The 27,647-nt window shown below is 34.9% G+C and overlaps 1 protein-coding gene across 28 annotated transcripts in view; it reads right to left on the minus strand.

Annotated features, from left to right (window-relative positions):
• Positions 1-27,347, minus strand: part of LOC106879466 (uncharacterized) — a 281,512-nt gene extending 254,165 nt beyond the window's left edge. For 8 of the 28 annotated variants that reach the window (XM_052971432.2, XM_052971425.2, XM_052971428.2 and 5 more), the window contains exon 1: positions 26,370-26,527. The gene's annotated coding sequence lies outside the window, so the exon portion shown is untranslated. Of the gene's footprint in view, positions 1-23,403; positions 23,463-24,748; positions 24,902-26,369; positions 26,528-26,906 lie in introns of those variants that run through there. The other 20 variants (XM_089360061.1, XM_089360027.1, XM_089359933.1 and 17 more) reach the window with 10 other exon arrangements.
• Between the last annotated feature and the right edge of the window lie 300 nt (positions 27,348-27,647).

A 27,647-nucleotide genomic window follows, 5' to 3' on the forward strand; every position in this document is an offset into this window, starting at 1 on the left:
AGCAGTGAATTTGAATGACTGAGTTAAACTTGTTAATGCTTAATGCATCACAATCTTCATATGTCTCATAAAACTAAGGGCATGAATGAATTTGGAAGGCAGAAGTTCCATTAATATGTGCATGTGTATGAGAGAAAGTGTTTATGCCTCCTTTGACAGATGGAAGGGAAAATATGCTTTCAATTTTTAAAACCTTTCATGTTTTTAAAAATGGGGCCAAATTTTATATAGAAGCTTACCAAATCTAAATCCAGCAATGCACTTAGTCCTCCGGGATTGATAAAATTAGTACCAGTAAGATACTAGAGGTGATTTCCCTGAGTAGCTTGAGAGACTCGATGTACCCATCTAACAAAATTTAATCATCATCATCATCGTCGTCATTTAACGTCCGCTTTCCATGCTAGCATGGGTTGGACGATTTGACTGAGGACTGGTGAACCAGATGGCTACACCAGGCTCCAATCTGATTTGGCAGAGTTTCTACAGCTGGATGCCCTTCCTAACGTCAACCACTCCAACAATGTAGTGGGTGCTTTTACGTACCACCTGCACGAAGGCCAGTCAGGCGGTACTGGCAATGGCTACGCTCAAAATGATTTATTTTACGTGCCACCTGCACGTAAAGTTCGGCGACACTGGCAACGATCTCACTCGTGAATCTTATTTTATTTAATTAGCTAGTATTTGCTATTCTAGCTATTATCAGTACATGAAGAAAAAAATTATTAAGAAAACAAGGACATAAAAAGTAAAAGAAATAAAATACAAATTAGAATAAAAAAACAAAAAACTAGAAACAGATCAAGAAATATTAGAAAAAATAAATATTAATAAAAATTTTTGGAATAACAAAAAATGAAAAAATTGGCAAAGCCATGCAAAAACAGAAAATATGACATGCAAAACTAATATATAAAAAACAAAACAGAGCAGCAGAACAAAAAGTAAAGCAAAGACGATAATGACAAGAAAAAATATTCTGCATGATTTCTACTTCATGGAACACACAAGATATAGATCAAAATTTAGTCTAAAAATTTATACATGGAAGTCTAAATTTTATCTCAAAATATTCTGCTTCAACAATATTGTAAAGACGGAATCATTCTTTAACATGAGTAAAGTAAGGGAGGCAGAAAAGAAAACCAGCACTTGAGTGATAAACTCCAGTGACATGAAACAATTTACTACATGTCTTCTTTGATGTGAACATAGAAATGACCTTTGAATTTTGCTGACTAACCTTTAACAGAATGGCACACAATTTTGAGGTGAAGTACACATATGTCCCAGTGAGAGGAATTGAAAAGAAATACCACCAGGTAGAAGTGTAGAGAGTATAACAAAAAATTTTAGTTACACAAACAGAGACTTACACAAATGCAAAATGTAAATATTTGTTTGTAATGGCACAATACACACACGCACGCACGCAAACATACATGCAGGCAGGCAGGCAGACCAACAGATTTATGCTCAAACCTGAAGATTCACTATTGCTACTCTGAGTTTCTCATATTACATTTCTTCAGATATCAAAAAGATCTTGCTTCTGTACATTTATAATTCGGTATACCATCATATTTTTATTTATTACTTATTTCAGTCACTAGGCTTCTACCATCCTGGGGTAACACCTTGAAGGATTTAGATGAAAAAAAATCAACCCCAGTACTTATTCTTTAATCTGGTACTTTTTCTATTAGTCTCTTTGCCAAGCTGTTAAATTATGGGGGTGTAAACAAACCAACACCAGCCATTAAGCAGTGGGAGACAAACATACACATACACACATATACTAGGGTGCCACTTATGTGCTGAGGGTGCTGCTGTTCTCCATCTCTGAATGCAGGATTCAGTGTCTTACCAGGAGGCACAGCAGCTTTCTAGGTGTGTTGACTCCTTCCTGGGGTCACCCACTGATATGTAGGCAACAAAACACCAACATGAGCTTTGTTGAGTCAGATAATGTGGCTCTGGGCCAGATGTTTCTACCATCTTCAAATACTCGTTCTTGTTATACCACTTGTTTTCTCTCTTGAGCCAGATGTAATGGATTGCTTTCTCGGTGGCTTCTAACAATCTTTTGGCAGCATCGTTTCTCTCCTTAGCTGCTAGTCCAAGACACCTGAACATCAAGTGAACTCTGGTTCCACAGTTTCCATCTACCAAATTCAAGTGGTTGCTAAGTGAGTATAGTGAAGTTAGCAAATTTTTTCTGTTTGATGAAGAGATTTGCTTGAAATTTAAAAATTCTCAGACACACACACATGATGGACTTAGTAGCCAATAATATATCACTCACAAGGCATTGGTCAACCTGGTGCTATGGAAGAGAACACTTAACCAAGGGGCTAAGCAATAGGATTGAACCCAGAATCATGAGGTTCAAAATTAACTTCTTAGCCACACTGCTACACCTACTCTCATGCAAGATATTAATAACTTTATTTTCTGTGAAACAAAAAGAATAGAATCCAACCAGGCAGATGGAGCTAAGAAAGATTTGTGTGAAACAATATAAATAGCTTTAATCAAGCTTGAATTTATGACCTGCAGGTTTGACCAACATTTAACCTTTGCTATACATAATGGAGAATTAAAGTACAAAGAGCAACAAATATACAAACACTGTTTAATAAAGAGTGTTATTTTTGCTTCATATATATATCATCATTTCAACTTCCACTTCCATGCTTTCATAAGGTGTATAGAGGTTTTTGTGGTAGATTTTAAACAACCAGATTCCCTTCTCATCAATGCTTACCTATTTCCAAGCAAGGCAATATTTCTCCATGAACTGATATGTTTTTACAGAATTTTGGAAATGAATGACATTCATTAACAATCACATGATGTCAAGACAAGGAGACATAAACACATACACTCACACACATACATGAACACACATGATGAGTTACTATTAGTTTTTGTCTCTGAAATCCACTCACAAAGCTTTGGTCAGTACAGAGCTGCAGTGTAACACATTTGCCAAAGGTGCCATGCAGTGAGGCTTAACTTGGAACCATGTGGTTGGGAAGCAAACCTCTCAACAACAAAGCCATTCCTTTACACATCCAAAAAACAAAGAACAAACACAAAAAAACAACAATGTGAAGACATGGTACATGTAAAGTATTAGCAGACGCTCAGGGAAGGACAATATAACCAATACACATCAGACTAATTATTGTTACAACTATACATCACAATATCATCAACTCCACAAACCAAACTGGCTAGAAATAATAGTCAAATCTTCCTCAAATTATACAATACCATCTTAAGAAAAAGAACAAGCTGGATAACATGATGCTAATGTTCCCTGTACATAGGAAAAGAAAAAAAGGTTGGCCATGGGTAAAATATCTTTTATCATAGATCTGCAGGGCCAGGACTGAGAAGGAAATAAACAATACTGACAATATACACATACATTCTTAAACAACTGCCCACACACCCATACAGACACAGACACACACATACAAGCTATCACTTGACAATTTGGAAGCAAATATTCTGAACTTCATAATTAAATAATAGGATAAATAATGTCATGAAAAAATATAAAGAAAATTCTTAAAAGAAAAAAATAGACAGAAAAGGAAAAAAAAAATTAAAGAAAATATAAAGAAAAATACAAACGTTGAAGGCTTTACACAAGAGCAAGTGGCTATTTATATAAACGGTTGGCCTTGCTCCTAATTAGACACAAGTACAAACTCAGCAAATTACATTTTGGTGGGTTAGCTATATGGTTAGAAGAAAGCAAATAAGAATTGTTCATTAATCAGCTAAACTAAATCCCACTCTTTACAATGGACCATTTACCAAAGTTGACTTGCAATACAGTTAATTTGGTGGAAATTGAACTTCAAAAAGAAGTCAGTGAATAGTCAAACATTAGAAATTAATTATTTGTGGAAGTTGTGGAATTTTATAAATACAGTAAAAACTAGCAATGACAGCAACAATCTTCTTTTATTTGCCACAGGGGTGTTGGATAAAGAAGACATTACAGGGACAAGTTACAATTTGTTGGGGAATTACATAACATTGAGTGAGGAGGAAAATCATGGAGTACCCCACTCTACCTGAGAAGAAGCAGTAGATGATGAGAAATTATAAAGACAGGCTATAAAAAGAAAGAAAAGAGGGAAAAGTGGTATATGCAATATTCAAGAGTGTATTTTAGACATAAGAGTACAGAACTACTCCTAAGAGTCAATCAAGGAACCCAGCATGTTCATATTACCCAATCTCTAAGCAGAGGCGGTACCAGCAGACAGACCACATGAACAGTGGACTACATCTTATCTACAAGTAAAAAGTGCTTTGATGTAGTCAGGAGAAAAAGGGGTATAGCACAACACTCAGGTGAAATATGATACAAATGTTTATTATGACTGCCACATTCTCAGGGACCATGTCCTCTCAATCTATATCTGAGTGAGACTGGCCATCCAGTTCATTACTTTGTCCCAATTATGATCTACCTGGAGGTACAGACCAAACATGCCTCCAAACAACAGAAACAGTTCAGGTCTCCAAGGTGTACAGTTCAAAATATTTGTTACTGCCTCTGGGATCTGCAACCATGACTCCAACAAGTATTCATTTAGTCTGACCAAGGAGTAAAATTTTTTATTAGCCACAGGAATGATGGATGAGGATACATCATTAAGAGAAATGACAAAAAAAAAATGCTAGGAGTTTACACAAAATCAATTATGGAAAACAGGCATGGAAAATAGTACACAAAAGAAATCTCTGTACTGTTTCAATTTTTGTATATGTACTGCAAAAGCTAAAACACAAAAGAATGATGATGTTCAAGTTCAAATGAGATGTTCAAATAGAGGGACAAATACCTAAAGTTACTTCAGAACCTCACAGATCCAGGATTACTTGACTACTAAGGATAATTACTACCTCCCATTTGTATTGTTAAGCCTACAAGTGCATGCATAGAATAAGTCCATTCACCCATACCAGCCTCACTACACTTACACACCTTTCAGCTAATTAACTAGAGAGCAGCACTCCCTTTCTACCTTCACCTTCCTCTCTAGGTGTAAAAATACACAAGTGAGTGCTGCAAGGTAATTTTTCTGATATTCTCTTGACACCTTCCCACACACACACACACACACAAGGTTAAAAACATTCTAATCTCTAACATAGGGATAAGGAAGTAAATAACTGAAGGAAGTGGTTATTGCTGATTGCATTGACCTGGGTTTCACTGGTTTTTATTTTAACAACATAAATAAGCATCATAAATAAGCACAGGCACAAGGACTCAAATCTTTGGGGAGTGGGACACAATTATATAGGGTGTCCACAATGTCTGGGTATATGGTGATTAACACATACTTTCAGAAATTATTATTTCTTATATTTAATTGTTTATGTTATGATTTTATTTACTCCATGTAGCCAGACTTTGTGGACACCCTGTAGATTATATCAATCATGACAAGTAATTTATTCTATCAAAGTCAGAAGGATGAAAGACAAGGTTAGCCTTGGTAAGATTTGAGCTCAGAATGTACAAGGACATAGTGAAATATCTCAAGACATATAATTTGTCAATCCATCACCATAAGAGCAACAACAATAATCTTCATCATCATTTAACCTCTATCTTTCATATTGGCATGGATTGGCTAGTTTGACAGCCAGACAACAGCACCAAGCACCATTGTTTGCTCTGGCATGGATTCTACAGTCAGATGCCCTTCCTAACACTAACCACTTTACAGAGTGTACTGGGTACTTTTTATGTGGTACCAGTACCGGTGCTTTTTATGTGGCAAGGCCAACAATTCTAGAGGCAGAGGACAAGTCAATTACATTGACTCTAGTAATTGGATGGTACTTTATTTTATCAATCCCGAAAGGATGATAGGCAAGCTGACCTTGACAGGATTTGGGATCAGAAGGTAAAGAGCTCAAAAAAATATGGCTAGGTATTTTGTCCAACTCTCTAACATTTCTGCCAGCTACCACCATAATAGTAATAATAATAATAATAATAATATGTTGCTTGGATGTTAAGTATCATTGTGAGGCTCTTGGCAGCAGGTTGTTGTCTGTTCTTACAGAATTAGCCGGAGAAAGTGAAATCAAGAGCTCTGAAAAATGAATTATATAATAATAATAATAATTATTATTATTATTGTTCTTATTCTAAAAAGACTCTCAGTTTTTAATTACTGGTTATTCTTTACTTGAACACAGGCAATAACAAATTACCAAAAGTTTCAAGTAGCGCCTTCTTCAGCGACTCAAAGACACAATACTCTCCTTAGAATGCAAGCTGTACCCAACAATGTTGTCTTCTGGATCACCTCGCGCCTCACAGCAGCTCCAATATTCTTAATATGTTTTTCAAAGCCCTTGGAAATCTGCTCCTAATGCTCCAATTACCACCGGTATCACCATTACTTTACTCATGCCCCATAACTTGCCTATCTCGTCCCACAGTAGCTGGTATTCCTCAATCTTTTCTGTTTCCTTACATTATTATCATCATCATCATCATCATTATTCTTTCAACTTTAGGCACAAAGCCAGAAATCTTGGGGGAGGAGTTAGTTGATTACACTGATCCCAGGACTCAACTGGTACTTTATCAACACCCAAAAGACGAAAGGGAAAATTGACCTGGGCAGAATTTGATCTCAGAAAGTAACGATTCAGAATAAAAACAGCAAAGCATTTTGGTGACCCTCCAACAATTCCTTCAATCCAGCAACCTTAAAAAAATCCTAATTTAGGCACAAGGCTGAAAAATTTCAGAGGAGGGAGTTAATAAACTAAACTGACTTCAATATTCAACTGATACTATAGTTTATCATTTGGAGAGAGATAAAAAATAAAGTTGACCTTGGTATGATATGAACTCAGAAAGAAAAATCATAACTAAATAACACATATATTTTTGTCTGATGCTCAAACAATTTTGACAATCCACCATCTTTATCAATAATTTTAAATTGATTTCTACCATTAGCATGGCCACACCGTTTGGGGTAGGGTATAGTCAATTAAATTTATTTCAGTATTTGATTGATACTTCATTTTATCGACCCCACCAGACAGATGAAAGGTAAAGTTAATCTCAGCAGGATTTAATAATATTAATTATTTTCACAACTATTTTAATCAATCCAGCTATTTGACTGGTACTTATTTTATCAACCTTAGAAGAATAAAAAGCAAACTTGACCTTAGCAGGATGTGAACACAAATCATAAAACTGCAACTAAACACTTTGATGCATTTTTTTTTCTCCTCTGCTGATTCTGCCCATTTTCAGTCCTGATAAATCAATAATAATATTGATAAATTAGGAAAGAAAAAAAAAAAAAGAAAAACAAATCAAGGTAAGAGATCCCTGATGAGTTTTAAAATATGATGAAACTAGTTTGTTTGATCGTCACTCTAGGCTGACAAAAGCCTAATGATGTAACCAATGGACTCAAATGTATATACTCAAGTACAATGTGACCTCAAATATAATATGACCCCATATTTTGTACCTAAAAGCCAGTAATATTTTTTATCTTATCTTTTATTTTATGCATGGGTATAATGCTATTCAAATCCCACCACAATCACCACTTTTGACTTCTTTATCAAAATTTCTCAACGTATACGCAATATAGTATTTTTACAGCTTGCCTAAATATGTATGTTAGCTATACATGAATATGACATTATATATTTATTGTTAGTTTTAGTTTACTTAATAGACTGGAATATTAATAAACAGTTAATAGTTTGCATTTTGATTATATATATAGCTTTTAATAAACTATTTCATTCATTAATTCTTGTTCTCTCTCTCTCTCTCTCACACACACACACACACACACACACACACACACACACGTATGTGTGTGTGTGTGTGTGTGTGTGTGTGTGTGTGTGTGTGTGTGTGTGTGTGTGTAACTGTTGTTATTTAGCTCCAAGTCAGGTTTAATCAAGCATCTTTTTGTGTATCTAGGATTAAATCATTCGTTGTCCTATTGTTAAGACTGTCAAGCATGATTTAAGGGAGGTTTGATTGCTATTTCTATATTTCTAGCAGGTCAAACAACTACAGTCTCATGCATTGTTTTTTTTTTTTTAATTCTTACAAATTCAATTTTATAAAATGTAATTAACAAAGCATTTTATTTACTAATTTGAGTTACAATTTCTAGAGGTGGTTGTTATTGTTGTTGCTATGGTAACTACTGAAGAGCTACTGAAGCAAGCAGTGATGTTACTGCTATCATAGCAACTGTTATAGCTGATATCCTAGCGACTGTGGTAATGGTTGCCTTCGTAACTGTAGCAACTGTTGGTTGTTTGTTTATTGCTAGATCTTTCATTGAACAGACCTGTGATCAAAGGCTTTCCAACCATAGCAATCCAATTTCTTTTATATCATATGGACTACATTGTCCAATTTGTCTTTTTTAAGGTAGTCAGGTACCATTTTAGGGGGGAAATTTGCCAGCTATTTCCAGCGGGTCAAGCAACCATATTGATGTTCCACCATAAACTCATTACAGTAGCAGTTTCTGTTAAAGTAGATGTTATTCTTTAACCCTAGGTTTACACTGAACAAAGATATATGATTAAAGGCACTTAGACAGTCCATTGAAATTTTTTTTTTTACTCTTACAGACTGCATTGTGCAATGTGTCCCACCTTTTTTTTTTAAACAGATATAATGTGGTAGCTACTTTTAGCAGTTCTAGCAACCACATCAAGGCTTCCTTGCTAACTTGCCATAGCGTTTACTGTAATAGCTATGGTAGGTATTACAACATCTAAAATACAAACACAAACCAATGCCAAAGCCTCTATTCAGTCACCTGTCCTACTAGAAATAGCAACTAAGAATTTTACTTAAAATTCAACATTTTTGTATTGAAAAGGAAAGGAACTAATCGATAATAGAGTTCTAAACAGACAATGTCTGTAAAAAAAATAATTCCTGGCTCAACCAGAACAGCTTTGGTCATATGTTAATTCACCAATAGCTGACCTGTGGTTAAACCACAACACACTACAATGTCATAATGCCATAACAACTCCACAATGAAGGAAACTGTATGACTGTTTGATTTGCTAAAAATAGCAGTCAAATTTTCTTCAGAATCACACACTATGGTTTTGACAAAAGGTGGACATCATCATCTTCATTGTTTAATGTTTGGCTTCCATATTGATATGAGTTGTATGGCTTGACAGGATCTGACAGGTTGGGGGACTGTATTGAGCATTAATGTCTGCTTTGGCATAGTTTCTACTTCGGTTGGATTCCTCTCCTAATGCCAATCACTTTACAGAGTGTACCGGTTGCCTTTTTCAGGGCACTTGTACGAGTAAAGACCACATTGTAATGTGCAAGAATCAGAGCCTAAAATGTTCCTAAAACCAAATGAAAACAGAAGAGAAAGTGTGCAATGATTCTAGGCTGGGAGATGAAGTAGGGACAAGTAAAATGAGGGAGATGTATTACATTATTTAGTCTTAGCTATACAAAAGCTTATGTATATAAACAACTTTCTTAGGAGCATTCCAATCTACAAGATAAATTAATATAGTACTTGAGTAAATAAATGAGGTCCTATAGTGGAAGACTGAACTGATGATCAAATGAACTAGTTTCATCTTACATTTAAAACTCACCAGAGACCGCTTACCTCTGCCTCATACACTGCTGAAGAAACCTAACAGAGCTGCATAATAAAAATATGAAGATTGTGGTTGGCAAAAATCATTTAAATAATGGTACGTGGTTGACAACTGAAGATTAATAACTACAGAAAATGTACGGCATGGGTTACAAAGAGCATGAATAAGAAGTCGCATGTATATTTTTGATAAACATATATATAGTATTGCTATGAGAAACAGGTACAATAGTTAAATAAATCCTTTCTACTATAGGCATAAGGCTGGAAACTTTGAGAGAGATGGGCACATAAATGACATCAATCACAGTGCTTGAGTGGTACTTAATTTATCGACCCTAAAAAGGATATAAGACAAAGTCATATGTTAACACTAAAATTTACTTCTTGCTTTTCAGATGAATGCAGAAGGTGTCTTGAACTCTTTAATTTCTAATAGGAAACAATCTGAGACAAATGTTACCATCAGCATCTATTAAAAAACAAACTCAAGTTAAAAATAGCCAGAAAATATGGATGCCATTTTAGAAAATACATTTACATTACAAAAATTTGGTTTTGAGGCTTTCGAGAATAATTGCTGGAAATTGAATGTTATAAGCTACTTAGCAGCAAAGGAAAATAAAAATATATATGCTTGAACACACAAACACACATATATGATACATATAGATTTATGTATACATAAATACAAACACACCCATATCTACACACATACATAGATAACCACATATACACACATATACATACACATATATACACATATTTATACACACACACATAAATACTAATATTTATACACACACATATCCACATCTTTATAGGCCTATCTTTCAGCTTCATATCTCTTTTTACTATACCATTCCATCACCATGTCACCTTCTGTCTAATTGGAACCTTGTTCCAACCAGACATCTGACCTGTAAATTGTAGTAGGCAGTCTCATAGCAACTACCTCCTTACCCTTCTTGTCATACATATCAACCAGCACTTCCTGGATCCTACATATTACTGAAGGATTTTTCAGCTTCCATACCTTCCTTCCTCTAATGATCTTACTCTTACACTGAAGTCTCTGATCACAAGTCCAGAGTACACAGAGAAATACAGTCTTCACTGGGAAAGCACTTAATATTTGCAATCAGTTTTCTATTCCACTTCATGAAGCCTTTATAGCTTGTGTACCAGTTTCCTAAAGGAAGTGATGCTGATGGCAAGGTAGTGTGGCTGATGATACACTCATGCTGGCACTATGTAAATGCACCCATGCCAGTGGCATGGAAAAAGTACCTAGTACACTTTGTAAAGTGGTTGGCATTAGAAAGGGTATCCAGTTGTAGAACCAATTCCACAACAGACAATTGGAATTTGGACAGCTCCCTGGCTGGTCAGCCCCATCAAACCATCCAACTCATGCCAGCATGGAAAACAGACATAAAAAAATGATGATGATGAGTGAGACACCTTCAGCAAGTGTTTGCTACTATATCCCCAGATCAACCAAAACCTCATGAGTGGATTTGGTATAATAGCTCCGCAGTCTGGACTGGCTCTTGTGCGGGTGGCACATAAAATACACCATTTTGAGCATGGCCGTTGCCAGTACCGCCTGACTGGCCTTCGTGCAGGCGACACGTAAAAGCACCCACTACACTCTCGGAGTGGTTGGCGTTAGGAAGGGCATCCAGCTGTAGAAACTCTGCCAAATCAGATTGGAGCCTGGTGTAGCCATCTGGTTTCACCAGTCCTCAGTCAAATCGTCCAACCCATGCTAGCATGGAAAGCGAACGTTAAACGATGATGATGATGATGATGAAACTGAAAGAAGCCTGTTGTATATATATGTATGTGTCTTACTGACTTCTTGTCTTGATTTTATGCAATAGTTGCAAATGAATGTCACCATCATGCAAGTGGTATCCTTCATTTCCAATGATTGTGAAAACATGTCAAGTCATGCGGAATATTACCCTACTTGGAAACAGGTGAGGGTCAGTGAAAGGAAGGGCATCTAGCTGTACAAAAAAATCCATTTCAGCAAATTCTATCTGACCCATGCAAGTATGGAAAAGTAGATGTTAAATGATGATGATGTAGTCTGCAAGACAGTCTCATAGAACTGATCCTTTTTGCTCAATTACTAAACTATGACTAGCATCTGCTAAATTAATTGAATATTTGCTAATTTCACATATATATGTGTGTGTGTGTGTGTGTGTGTGTGTGTGTGTGTGTGTAGACGTAGAGAACATAGAGATGCTAGACAGTAAGAATAAAAAGATAGAAGATGCTACTGAAATTTTAGGAAACAGTTGCTGAAATAACATAGAAACATCTGTTTTAAGTTGATGTTCCTTGTTTAGCTTTCAAGAAAATGATTCCCTGATGATTATAACAGCAGCAGCTACATCAATTGTTAGAATACTAGCAGAAATGCAAACTCTCTTTGAAGTTAATTATCAATGGCAATTGCTGTTTTCATCTTCACAAGCTTGTTGCCATTTAATCGCACATCAACCTTCGCTGAGCAGACTTATAAACAAGAGCAATCCAGCCTTGACCACCCTGTCATCATTTTATCTGTATCTAGAATTACATTACCTGATGTGTTATTTCCATCTTAAAGAGAACAGGTAGAAGTGTAGTGTTTTGAGGGATTTTGGCTGCCATCTCTAGCAGATTCAGCAACCACAGAGGTGATCGTGTGAATATTATAACTGCTCTTGTTTATGTTCTTTAGCCTTTATTGTCAAGGATGTTGTTCTTTAGCCTCTATTGTCAAAGGCAGTCCATCCATGACTATTCCATTTTATTTTTAAGAGGTACATTATCCAAGCGTCTTTCTTTTTATTTATTATTTGTGTTATTGTAGAGTATGATCTAGGAAAGATTTGACTATTGTTTCTAACAGTCGTTTGTAACCCTATGTTAGCCATAATTCATCAGACCTATGAACAAAGGCATGCCAGTCAAAGTTATTGCTATTTTTTTTTTCAGATATACTTTATCTAAGACCACATTATTTGATGTCTCTGTCCTTTACTAAGTTGAAAAAAGGATCTCATTTATGAGAGATTTAGCTGCTATATGTAGCAGGATGAGCTACCACCTAAATCAGTGGCTTTCAACCAGGATCCAAATAAAATTTTATTATTAAAATTTATGTGCAATATTTTAATTTCTTTTATACAATTCTTAATATGTAATTATAAAAATAAAGTAAGATTTTATATATATATATATATATATATATATATATATATATATGCAGCAAATGGCTATGTATACCCTGTAGAGTAAAACAGGAATCAAAAGGGGTACATAGGCAAAAAAATGGTTGAAAGCCACTTGTCAAGAGTCCATTTGACTCATTACTGTTTAGCCCCAGTCAGATTTGATCCAATAGAATTATGATCAAAAGGTGCTCAAAATATAACAATTTTAAAGCATAGTGTATCTAAGACATTATCTTTCATCCCTTCCTTTCTTTCTTTAAGATGCTTGAGGGATCTAATTAGAAGATTTGGCTGCTATTTTTAACATGTTATACAACAGTAAGAAGATTATCTTCTAGGTACTGCTTCACTGGTGGCATTATCCTTTGCACCAGCTGCTCATAATACAGCTATTAGGCAACAGACTATACAGCTATTAGAGAGCAGTTTATATAACTTTCATCCATTTATTATACAGCAGATTATAGAACTCTCATATAGGTATTATACAGCAGACTATAAAGCTATTGTACAGCTACATCAGACTACAGAGCTATTATACAGTTATTATACATCAATAATTCAGATATTCTACAGCAGATTACAGTTATTATACAGCTGCTTCACAGCAGGTTTAACAGCTGTTATATATCTATTATACTATGCTGCAGATTATACAGATTACTAGAGAGTAGATTACGTAGACTATGTACAGCTATTATATTGCAGATTAAACAGCTGTTATGCAGTTACTACACAACAGATTATGCTGCTACTGCTACATAGCAAATTATCCAGCTACTACATGGAAGATTATCAAGCTACTACACAGTAGATTATCCAGCTGCTACACAGCAGATTATCCAACAACTACTCAGCAGATTATCCAGCAACTACTCAGCAGATTATCCAGCAACTACTCAGCAGATTATCCAGCAACTACTCAGCAGATTATCCAGCAACTACACAGCAGATTATCCAGCAGCTACACAGCAGATTATCCAGCAACTATACAGCAGATTATCCAGCTGCTACACAGCAGATTATCCAGCAACTACACAGCAGATTATCCAGCTACTACACAGCAGATTATTCAGTTGCTACACAGCAGATTATCCAGCTACTACACAAGAGATTATCTTGAAACTTCACAGAAGATTATGCAGCTATTATCAAGTTAAAGTAGATAGTACTAAGTGAATAATACAGATCAGAGAATTGGTATTGGTAGAAATAATCATAGTGAAGTACAAATTGGATAAATTTGACTTTGAGTTTGTGAGCATATAAAAATAATGGGACCATAGATTCTACACTTCTGATGAAACAATTCCAAAATATCTGGTTATCTAATACATGTTGATCTCCAAAGTTCTTTAACACCATCCCATCTTCCATAAATTGATAAGGCATGAAAAATATATGAAGCACTGAGTATCTCAACAGATTGCTATGGCAATATATGAGAGAGCTAAATGTTATTGCTTAGTCTCTAATTGATTCTGATTGAGCAGACCAATGATTAAATGCATTTCAGTTGTGACCTTCTAGATGTATCTAGGACTACATTATCAAATGTGTACTTTCCTTATTTAAGACAGTAGTGCGTGATTTCAGAGAGATTTGGCAGCTATATACTAGCAGGACAAACAAAAATATAGATACTCCTTTGCTGGCTTGTTAAGAAAAAATCCAATATTAGCACACAAGAAGACTATTTTCTTGCCCTAAAAACAGAGCCAAATATCCAGTTAACAGAAGCTAATTTTAACAGTGATCTTTATGCACTTTCTGGTCAAGCAGACCTATGATCAGAAAAGCATTCCAGCTATGAGATGCTTTTTTTTTTCCAGACAGGTGTGGCTTTGTGGTAAGAACCATCCCACTTCCATTGCGCATGCACACGCACATTCACATACCTCCACCTTTTACATACACACACATATATTCATACAGAGTTGAAACACTGTTTGATTTATTTTTCTCAGCATACAATTTTCATCATCCCACTACCAAGTATGACATCACCCCTTCCTTTCTCATTCATAAATACAAGAGTATTATTATAGTAGATTATCTTGGTAACCATGGGAGCTATGAAAAAATACAAAGCCCAGCATCACCACCAGATCATTCTACACATGAGTGTAATTTTTCGTGCAATTCCACCCAGCCGTTTGACCGTGAATCCCAAGACAAGAAAGAATCACCCATGTCAAATTTATATGTATAGATATATATATATGTATAGATATGTATATTTATGTGTATATATATATATATATATATATATATATATATATATATATATATGTATGTATAGATATATATATAAATACATACATACATACATAGGCATGGGTGTGTTGCAAGAAGCTTGCTTCCCAACCACATGGTTCCAGGCTCAGTCCCACTGTGTGACACCTTGAGGGCAAGTGTCTTCTACTATAGCCTTACGGTGACCAAAGCCTTGTGAGTAGATTTGGTAAATGGAAACTAAAAGAAGCCCGTCATGTATATATAGTTGTAGGGAAAATAACCAAGTTTCAAGAACTCATCGATATGTGATAGTGGATTTTCATCGATGAGTTCTTGAAACTTGGTTATTTTCCCTAAAACTATATATTTTATATATATTTTATCTATAAAGCTCAATTTAATTTTAATTTTTTATAAATTGACTTTAATTGAGTTTTTACCGGTAATTTTGGATTTTGTCCCTAATATTATTATACATATATATATATATATATATATGTATATATATATGTATGTATGCATGTATGTATGTATCTATGTGTGAGTGTGTCTGTATTTGTCCCCTATTTGATAACTGGTGTTGGTGTGTTTACATCTCCATAACTTACCAGTTTGGCAAAAGAGACCAATAAAATAAGTACTCGGCTTAAAAAATAAATCCAGGGGTCAATTTGTACAACTAAAACCCTTCAAGGCAGAGCTCCAGTATAGCCGCAGTCAAATGACAAACAAATAAAATTTAAAAAAAAAAGAGAATACATATGCATATATTTGTATATAGGCTCATATTAACCAATGTGTCCTTTTATTAAAAAGGTAGAGTGTGCTTTGAGGTGGATTTGGGACAGATTGATTGTCACAAAATTCTTTTTTCAACATTCTTCTCTAGATCAATCCTCTTTAAGCAAATTTTTAAAAATTCTATACAAGTGTAGGAGTGGCTGTGTGGTAAGTAGCTTGCTTACCAACCACATGGTTCCGGGTTCAGTCCCACTGCGTGGCACCTTGGGCAAGTGTCTTTTACTACAGCCTCGGGCCGACCAAAGCCTTGTGAGTGGATTTGGTAGACAGAAACTGAAAGAAGCCCATCGTATATATACATATATATATATATGTGTGTGTTTGTGTGTCTGTGTTTGCCCACCATCGCTTGACAACCGATGCTGGTGTGTTTACGTCCCCGTAACTTAGCGGTTCGGCAAAAAGAGACCTGTAGAATAAGTACTAGGCTTACAAAGAATAAGTCCTGGGGTTGATTTGATCGACTAAAGGCGGTGCTCCAGCATGGCCGCAGTCAAATGACTGAAACAAGTAAAAGAGTAAAAGAGTAAAGAGTTAGTTGTTTATGGGAATTTCTATAATTTCTATAGAGTAACAATGTAGTTTCTATTGTTGAACTGAAGAACTACAAAAAAGAAGTTGGAAAGTTGGAAGATTGGTGTAAATTCAGAAAGTCTGTTTGTGAAAATGAACAAGATTGAAACTAAACATTGTTACAGAATCCACAAATTCCAGCATCATATGGTAACTGGTTTCATTCAACAAGTAGGAAGTTGTAATAGGACTTCGTCCAATGTAGTTAAGCAACAATAACTGGTACATCAAATGCACTGGAATAGCAGATGCACTTTGGAGTTATGGACTAAAAATCAGGAAGAAATTTTCACTACATATTTTCAGGCTGTTGTTTAGCATCAGATCAGCTCCGATCAAGCAGACAAATGATAACAGATGTTCAAATCATGAACATTCTATTCTGAGGTTCAATATCCAGGACCATAACATCCAGCCTGTCTGTCTTCTCTTTTATTTTTGATAATAGGGTGTGATTTTAAGGAAATTCAACTGTTGTTTCTAGCAGGTTGAACAAGAGAGTGGATTGGAAGAATTTGTAAGATATCAGGCAAAATGCCTTATCTGTCGTCGAAGGCATTCCAACTGTGACCAATTCATCTTTTTCTATATATCTAAGATTACAATATTTTATGTATTCCTTTCTGTAAGCAGCGATTAGAACAAGATTTAGCTACTATTTCTAGCAGGTTCAGCAACCACATGGAAGCTCCTACCTAGGCTTAATATGATCAAAATGGTGGTGGTGGTGGTGGTACTTTAGAAGAGCTAGTCCACAATACACACAAAGACTGAAGTAGGAAAGAAGAGAAAGTAAAAGGAATACAAGGTGTGTTGAAAAGAAAAACAGAGGAGAGATGGAAAGAAAGAAAACAGGAAACGAAGAAATTTGAGAAATTAGAACTCAAAGAGAGTAAGGATGAAATGTAGTGACTGGTTTATAGAATAAACGGTACTACTAAAGCAGCACGGTACCGAACGCGCAGTCGCGCGTCCGCGCTAGCTAGTCTTGAGTGATCGATCCTAACCCTAACCCTGTCCCTAACCCTATCCCTAACCCGCGTGTGCAAATGAATACGTGTTTAGGGTTAGGGTTAGGAATAGAGTTAGGGTTAGGATCGACTGCGCGTTCGGGACCGTGCTGCTTTAGTAGTACCGAATAAATTACCGAAAACGAGTAAAAGGGACAGAGCAGAAGACAGTGCTATAACAGTCCTGTTTGTTATAGTGTATAGACTACATTTAAAATGTAATTCATTTTAAGACAGTAGGGTGTGTGACATGATGAACATCTACTGCTATTTCTAGCAGGTCAAACAACCATGATGAAGCTCTCTTGTTAGCTGGAACAAAAAAAATGATTGTTCTGGTCTATCCCACCAAGTCTACCCTGGTCAAGCACAGCTGTGTATGAGCGAACTGGCGTGGTCCCAGGAATTTTTCGAAGGGAGGGCACAAGGTCAAAAGGGAATACAATTCCAGGAGAAACGGGTGTAATAACATTATTTAGAAGGGTGCACTTTTTTTCTTGAGGGGGCACGTGCCCTTCAGGCACCCTCTTTAGTAAAGGTGTTCCACTTATGCCCATATCGCTCTATTTTCATACATAGTATGCCTAAAACTACATATGTGTCATTCATATTTTAAAACGATTTGAAAATTTAGCTACTGTTTCTAGCTACGAGTGAACACGCAAAGCAGACATGGAAAATCTTTTACGGGAAGCAACATTAGACATGGATCATCATCAGACTACGCAATTTGTCCATCATTGACGTAGAAGCACCTTAAGAAAGTTAATCTATAGTGGTGGGTAAGTATTTAGAAATGAATGAAGGGTGGTGAGGCATGAGAATCGGGAAGGTAAGAGGAAAGGAAATCAGAAAAGGTCAGACAATATAGAGCTCTACGAGTAGGAGAAACTGAGAACAGGAGCAAATTGTTGTTTAGCACCAGGTTTGCTCTGCATAAACTCGTGATCAATGTTATTCCTTACATGACCACCTTGTCTATTTTTGTTAAGACGATAGGATATATATAAGAGAATTAGGTTGTTATTTCTAGAATGACGAACGACAATTTAGAAGCCTCTTCGTTATAAGAAAGGCAGAGGGGGAATTCGAGATGGATGTATAAAATGAGACACAATTGGGCAGGAGTCAGATTAGGGAAAGAATAAAAGAAAGGATTAATTGGAATAAGTGGGGAGGAGAGAATAGAAGGAAGGAAATACAGAGGGCAGAGAGGGAAACGGAGAAGTGGACGAGGAAAAAAAAGGAAACAATTAAGAAAGAATATCGGTAAAGAGAAAGAGAGAAAAATCATTTATACATCTAGTGAAAAGAGTGGTTAGAGGAAAGAAAAGGAAACAAGAATAAAATAAAGTGAAGAAGAGTGAGAAGTGAAAAGGTGAGAAAGAAAGCAAATAGAGGTAATTATTATCAGAGAATGTGTCAGGCTAACAAGAAAAATACAGCAAAGATGAATGTCAGAAAAGAATTGGTTAGGTTTCCATAGACACACAACCAGCAACATATAAGACGTCCGCCTTCGTTTCATTACAAAGAGGACAGAAAGGGTATGAGAGAGTGTGTGTGAGAGAGAGAGAGAGAGAGAGAAGAGTGAGGAAGAGGAAGAGAAAGACGATGACATCATCAGATATTTGTACGAGAATAGTATGATGATGGTAGGTATAGTAATATTAGGGGAGTAAGTAGGGGAATACAGAAAAATTATTAGTGTCGCTGCGGGGGCTGATGGAGATACATAACGGACGAAGATGATAAACTAGAAAAAGTTGACATACAGACAAGTAGGTATGAGAATACAAGCTTAATACAGACACATGCACACATCATGTTCACCTGCTTAAACAGAAAATAGAATACCCGTCCACATGACTGAAGAAACATCTAGTCAGTAACTTAAACGTGCCGGTTTACGTGTACATGGTGTGTGTGTGTACATATATATATATATATATATATATATATATATATATACATACATAATTTACATATAGCTGTATGTGCGCGCACGCGGACATAATGTATATACATTATGTGCGCGCACGCGGACATAATGTATATACATGTGTATGTGTATATATATATATATATATATATATATATATTATATACATACCTCTGGATATCCTGTTGCTTATTTTGATTTTACACACATATATATATATATATATACACACACATACATATACCTATATATATATACACATAAATCTACACATACCTATATATATATATATATACATATAAATCTACACATACCTATATATATATATATATATACATATAAATCTACACATACCTATATATATATACATATATACACATACCTATATATATATATATACATATATACACATACCTATATATACGCATACATATATACACATACCTATATATACACACATACATATATACACATACCTATATATACACACATACATATATACACATACATACATACACATACCTATATATACACATACATACATACACATACCTATATATACACATACATACATACACATACCTATATATACACATACATACATACACATACCTATATATACACATACATACATACATATATATATATATATATATATATATATATATATATATATATACACACACACACACACACAAATATATATATATATGCACAAGCATACACATATATACATACATACATATATATATATATATATATACATACATACACACACACACACATACACACATGAATATACATACGTACACATGCATCCGTGCGTATGTGTGCGCGTGTGGTTTACTCAAAGCACCACTCATGACCTTTGCAACCACACTTGAGATTGGTACAGAGGAGGAAGACAGGAAAAAGGAAACCACGAGTCATATAGGAAACAGTATTACTACAATGCTCTCACAGAAGATTATTGCAAAAGAGTGGACTTCCAACCAACAAGGACACCCAAAGACGAGACCGTGGTGTTAAACCGAGTGACGAATTAAACTGTGCACGCATTCAATTCATATACTGATGTGATTTATCCAATTCTTCCTTTCTAAATTAAATTTTTTTTTTAAATCTCTGGAAATTTCCAACTGCCACACACCTAGCTACGAATGTTCCAGCTGAACATCAACAATATTACGATCGGCTGCTTTTTTTCCACTCCTGGCGCGGCGCGAGTTACAAAGGTCATAAGTAATGCCTCTCTTATCTTGAGTGAATGAATGTGTGAATGTTTGAGCGGGACCGATAAATAAAGTACCAGTACAAGGGACGACTTGTTTTCTTTCTTATCGGAAGAAACCATGGCCGATCCTCGAGTTTGAAGGATCGGCCATGCTAGGTTTAAAATGCCTAAAACACACCTCATAACTCAATAAGGATTTGAGCGCCAAAGGGTGAATATCTAACAATATGTATGTGTGCGTGTCTTTGTATGTATGTATGTATGTGTGTATATATGTATGTATGTATGTGTGTATGTATGTATGCATATATGTATGTAAGCGCATGTATGTAAGTAGACGTTTGTGTGTGGTGTGTGTATACTGATATGTGTAAATACACAGGCAAACACACCATAGAATGTGTGAATGTATTTGAAAAGAAAATAATCAAATTCTCGAAAAGTGTGGCTTGAAAGGAATCTGTATGGAAGTGGAATCGACAAAAAAAAAGTCAATAAACAGTCACTATATATAAAAAAATAACTAATTGATACTAACATCATCTTTTACACTACTTTCAAAGATTCATTAATATAGAGGTTGTTTTTAATCATAATATCTGTCCCGATTGTGCAGACAAGACGTTCCAAATATGACTCATTTGTCTTTCTTCTCTTTTTCAGACATATAATTCAGGACAACCTTATTCAAATGTCCTCTCTTCATAAAGAACAGGTATTGTGCTTTAAGGGAGTTTGGGCTCCTACTTCTAGTAGACCAAACAACAATGTTGAAGCTCCTTCATTGAGGAGATTAGATGGTTTTTAAGTGGTAAGATTAGATTATGTAGAGAAGCATACCAATTGCAAATGACACACGAAAATGAAGACGAGGGGAGGAGAAATCAAAACTTTTGTGAATCCTTTCCTGAATCACAAATTCGTTAACCCTTTTTTTTTTTTTTTTAATCTGCTGATTTAAAGAATGTTTTCAAGGATAATTTTCTGTTTCATCTGATTTTAACCTTTGAAAGGGCAAAGACTGAGGAAAATATCATTGGTACCCTACTTACGTCGTGTCAAATATTACCAAGGAAACGTTCGGATACGAGAGGTACAGACACCCACCTTGAAAGAGAGGGGGGGGGAGAATTACTTTCAGTCACTATTGTTCAGATCAGCCTATGATTTAAGGTATTCCAAATCAAGTTTGATCATCCTTCGTTTTCGTTCAGACGTCGTAAACCTTGAACTACATTAATTTAACGTCTCGTCTGTTTGTTTTTTCTTTGACAGTGGGATGTAATTTGATAGAAACCTGATCGTTACTTTTAGTATGCTTGACTAGCTTAGTGATTCCCTTGGATCAACTGCAAATGGACACCAGCCGGGACGACAGGTACAAAATATTTTTAAAATGCCAATTTCAAGAAGAAAAATAATGGTTTCCGATCTAACAATGACTTTTAATGTAGCCATGGTGTGACATAAATTGGAATGTGAAGTGGGGTGCATACACCAATAATTTAACAAGAACTTGTTTTAACAAGCACAAAAGAATGAAAAACAAAGTTGACATGGGCGGGATGTGAACTCTAAAAGTGAATAAATATTCGCAATGACTCAATGCCAAATATTTTGAAGAAGAGTATAATCGATTATATTGATCTCAATAAACTTTCTGGTGCGTTATTTTATCGATCCTGGAAATGTAAAAGGTAAAGGTTGAACTTGGCGGGATGTAAAACCCAAAACGTAAGGACCTTAACTCCGAATTGGTTTCTGAGTGTACGGAGTTAAGTCGATATCATTGAATTTAGTAATTGACATATTTTTTATTATCGACGCCGAAAGGATGAACGGCAAAGTAGACCACTACTGGGCTTTAACTCAGAACGTGAAGAGCCGGTACAAATAGTACAAAGCACTTTTCTCGACATTGACGTTTCTGCCAAACCACCAGCTTGACCTTAAAATATTACAAGGTCTTTTGACCGATACTTAGCGGAGATTTGACAGAGCTAGATATACCTCATCGTGAATGAAGGAAGCATGGAGTTGGGGAATGAAAATTGAAATATTTTTGTGAAAAAAACAAAACAAAATTCATTTGGAATTGTAATTCCAAGCGGATGAATACTAAAAAAAGGAAATAAATAAAATATGAAAATAAAGGGATTTAAGACTGTGCTCATTTTCTTCCCCATTAAGAAGGGATAGACATTACAAAATCTCATCCCATGCTTACATCCCGTCGATCTACTGGGCACAAAGCCAGCAATTTGTTAGGAAATGGGGTTAATCGACCACATCTACTCCAGTGCTCAACTGCTACTCATTTTATTGACCCCGTAATAAAATTAACAATTATTTCTAGGACATCAGATTTAAAAGGGGAAATAAGATTTTCTGTGTATCTTTACGAGATGGTTTTCACATTATATTTTTATCATATTCACCTGAAGGGAGTACACAAGTACCGGCTTGGCTGTGATGGCTACAAACTTAACTAGAAATTGATCAGTCACTTTTAACCACCCCCTCTCTCTCTCTTTCATCAGCGTGATTTGAACTCACGTGCAGCCGACGATTTTATCTCATGACTTTCGCCATCACCACTATTGTCCTGTAAATTATGTTGTACCATATCAACAATCAGTGACTAAGTTAGAATAAGCAAAATACTCACACGGGAATCAGTTCCTTTATTTCATGTGTTTCGTAGATATTTATTTTCAATAGAAAACCCTTAGAGTGGAAAATAGGAAGAAAGTGATGGATTTCTCAATTTTGAAACAAAAAGATGAAATACACAAAATAAGTTATGTCAAGTAATCGCATTCAGGAGTCGAAATGCTTTGTTTTATTCGTAAACCTTACATCAGCTCGTTCAACCGACCACATCTCGTAGAAATATGGAAACATATGTGGCGAGGAAGTTCTTGGTATTAATCAGGAATCTTCCCCACCTGGGCACAAGTTAACGAAAGCTAACGTGAAAGTTATCCATAACTGCATATTAATGTGTACATAAGTGTGTGCGAGTACACACGCGTACACCCACACACACACACACGAATGTGTGTTTATACATATATTACATTTACATATATATATGTATGTGTATATACATACAGGTGTATATGTAGGGGTGTATATATATATATATATATATATATATATATATATATACGTTATATATATATATATATATATACGTTATATATATATATATATGTTCGTTATATATATATATATTAATATGTATGTATATATGTTCGTTATATATATATATATATTAATATGTATGTATATATGTTCGTTATATATATATATATTAATATGTATGTATATATGTTCGTTATATATATATTATGTATGTATATATGTTCGTTATATATATATATATTATATATATATGTGTGTGTATATATTCGTTATATATATATAATATATAAGGAGAGAGAAAGAGAGAGACGGGCTGAGCGAGTGGGAGAGACAGAGAGAGAGACCTTGGTACCTCTACTCTTTCATAGAATTTTAACAATACTGGCATGTTCGGTGGTTCTTTTTTCACAAGGCAGCACAACTATAAAACTATAATCCACGTAAGAAATAAATATGAAGAAAATGTTTATTTATCCTAAACTCCCTTCGCACCGTAGATGCATTACCGGAATATGTTAGTCTTAAGTGTACGCCTTCTATCGACTCCCTAGTTGTCAGGTCTTCATAGGAGGGAGCTGTCATCGTTTGATTATGTGGTGCTATTTCGTAGGCTAGATATTTAAGCATGCAATTCAACAGGAGAAAAACATAATCACAGATTTGTCCGTTATGGTACTTGTTAAATGTAAAGATATTTTCTTTATAAAATTCATTTATGAATAACGCTTGCCCATTTTTTTTTTAATACAGAATAGAGGGAGCGTGCGAGAAATAAAATTATGAAAGAAGGAAGTTTGTATTTGTGTTAATGAAGACGAAAGAGAAAGAAAATATGCGAAACGTGAGCAAACATCACGAGTACAGACCTTTAACAGAAATACACGTACGTTCGCACATCACTGGCTCCACCATAAACAAAGTAGAAGCGACAGCATTAAGCGGAATTTCAAAACGTTCAGGACACACGGTTGCCAACACACGAGTTACATACATAAACACACACACATAATATATGCATGTATATAGAGAGAGAGAGGGGGGGAGACAGACGGACAGACTCAGATGTTATAGAGTGTTTCAATGTGCGTGTGGTTTTAGGCTCATGCGTATGGAAATAAATGTTCTTGCATTGATTCTTCATTGAATAAATGATGACAAATCTTGTCGGGATGAGTGCGTAGGAAGCTGGCTGAGAGAGAATCTACTGGTCGCTAAAAAAGGGGAATAAAGGAGACCATAAAGCGAGTGTATATACCGGATGGATAGATAGAAAGATAGATAGATAGATAGATAAGAGATAGACAGATATATATATATATATATATATATATATATAAATGATAGATAGCTAAGAGAGTGGCAGATAGATAGATAGATAAGAGTGGTAGATAGATAGATAAGAGTGATGGATAGATAGATAGATAAATAAATAGGAAGATAAGAGTGATAGAAAGAAAGAAAGAAAAGAGTGATAGATAGATAGAAAGAAAGAAAGATAAGAGTGATAGATAGAAAGGAAGAAAGAAAAGAGTGATAGATAGATAGAAAGAAAAAGATAAGAGTGATAGATAGATAGATAGATAAGAGTGATAGATAAATAGATAGACAAGAGAGTGATAGATAAATAGATAGACAAGAGAGTGATAGATAGATAGATAGATAGATATGAAACTGTATAAGAGTGAGAAATAGGAAAAGACAGGTAGACGGAAAGATCGATCAATCAATAGATTAGAGATCGGTAACCAGTATACTGTATGTTTTTGTGTCACCAATCTAAAGATAGAACAAGACGGGCAGACTAATAAAAGCTATAAAGCTGCAACATCGTGAAAGTAAATGACGGAAGAGACAGGTTGTTGTTGTTCGTTGAAGTGAAGCAGTCTAGGTGCATCATACATATGCTGACGGTTCGGATACTAACAAGTGGAAGAAAGCTTAATAATAAATAATAAAACAAATAACCAGAACGTCCAACAGATAGCAGCAGCAACAGTAGTTCTAGTAGGAGAAGTAATTTAAAGAGGTATATTACCACTAAGGGTCTTTATTTATTAAAGGTAGAGAAATTCTTTGAAGTGAAGTATGTGTACGTGTGTGTACATATAAGTATGTGCATGTGTGCGCGTGCTACGCTAGTAAATACAGAGAAAGAGAAAATCTGAGACAATCGAACATTTGCCAATTTCAACCAAAAATGAAGCTGTGTTTCGAAGAAAATATTGTATTGGTAATACATGAAATTTCTTCTCTACGTTGAAAGGTATGACTAAGCAGAGATATGCGTATATAGAATTAAATAAAACTAAATTATATATATATATATATATATATATATATATATGCATATACTCATATATTGTATATATATATATATATATATATATATATATACATATACTCATATATTATTTGTGTGTATATATATAAATATATATATATATATATCTCAAATATAAGATAGGTTATATTAAATTAAAGACTTACCTTTTAATAATTGTTTTAATTTAAGTTCCACAGGGATAAATAATGAATAAATAGATCTGAAGAAAACATTAAAAAAAAACCCTCGTTTAAATAAAAGAAAATGGTATATAGTAACAATAAATAATGGTCCGTTATATAGTAAGCACTTCTATTGTAATGGCAAGGCAGGCTTTCCCCTCCGCAATACAAGATACTCTCTCTATATATATTGGTGTTTTCTTGTAGCAGTTTCTCCCTCTCTCCCTTCTTTCTTCTTTACACACACACTCTTTCTCTCTCCCTCCCTTTCTCTCTCTTTGTCTCTGTCACTTCTGCAGAATCTTTAGAGCTGCAACAGTTTTCGATAATTATCAGCCCAGTTGCACTCAACAAATCAGTCTGCACTGAAAACAACGAAATTCATCGCGAGATGCTCTCTTAGTAATGATGACAATGCAAATAGATGAGACCGTGCGAAGAACATAACATCTATTTAGGATTTTCAGCGGAATTTCGTATACATATTTATTAGAAATTTTAACATAACATTTTACTCACCAAGAAAACAGCGTGTATAAAACTGTGTGTGTGTGCATCACACTAACTCATAAGCGCATGTGCCCGTGAATGTGTTGAATGGAGGGAGATTTGATCTTACAAACATGTACAATATGTATATCTATGTGTACGTCTATGTTCGTTCATTATTATTGAAAAATAAAACGGATATTAGATTGGGTATAAGCAATTGTAATTAATATGAGGACCTGTGCATGTATGAACATCCCAGTTTTCCGCATTTCAGGGACAACAATATGCAATATAACCTCCCTTATTTTAAAGAGAGGGGTAGGTCTGGCTGGCTGCTTCTATGTTTGTATATATGTTATGAGCACGCGACACTGATAGTGAAAGCGTACAGAACTGGTTGGTTGATTTAGATAAAAGAAATGAGCGTATATTTTGGGACAATTTAAAGCGTGTGTATTTGTGCGCGCGCACATAATACATAATTTGTGCTCGATTTGAATAGTCCTAAAATACACACACACACATACATACATACATACATATATATATATATATATATACACACACACACAGGGTGTTCACAAAGACTGGGTACATGGAGTAAATAAAATCATAACATAAACAATTAAATGTAAGAAATAATAATTTCTTAAAGTATGTGTTAATCTCTATGTACCCAGACTTTGTGGACACATTGTATATATATATATATATATATATATATATATATATATACATGTATACATTCGTTTTCTTTTACTCGTATCC

The sequence above is a fragment of the Octopus bimaculoides genome, chromosome 1 (assembly GCF_046866305.1).
Source record: "Octopus bimaculoides isolate indiv1 chromosome 1, ASM4686630v1, whole genome shotgun sequence".
NCBI lineage: Eukaryota > Metazoa > Mollusca > Cephalopoda > Octopoda > Octopodidae > Octopus > Octopus bimaculoides.